Below are 346 nucleotides of genomic sequence, written 5' to 3' on the forward strand. Positions count from 1 at the left end.
TTCTTTTGTAAGGAGAAAGTGCTCAGTGTTGGTCTTCAGAGCTTTTGGCAGCTGGCATCAGGTGGCAATAGGCCCTCAGAATCAGCAGCAGGTAGCTCTTTCTGGCATTAGCATCCCAGCAGACCTGGGATATCAGGACAGTTAGCCATTATGTAGGCCTGAGGCGGGATTCTTCAGTGACCAGTGTTAGATTTCTCAGGCCTGAGCTGTTTGAGACTCTTGGCCCTAAAGACTTGACAAACTCTCTAGAACTCTTCCAGGTTATTCTCTGGCTCGTTATAGCCTCTGTCCTTGAGCTGCTCCTCTCTGCTCTGCCCTCAGCTTCTGCTGTCCCTCTTGTTCTTGC

Source organism: Mesocricetus auratus, unplaced genomic scaffold, assembly GCF_017639785.1.
Source record: "Mesocricetus auratus isolate SY011 unplaced genomic scaffold, BCM_Maur_2.0 Super-Scaffold_100010, whole genome shotgun sequence".
In the NCBI taxonomy this organism is placed as follows: Eukaryota; Metazoa; Chordata; class Mammalia; order Rodentia; family Cricetidae; genus Mesocricetus; species Mesocricetus auratus.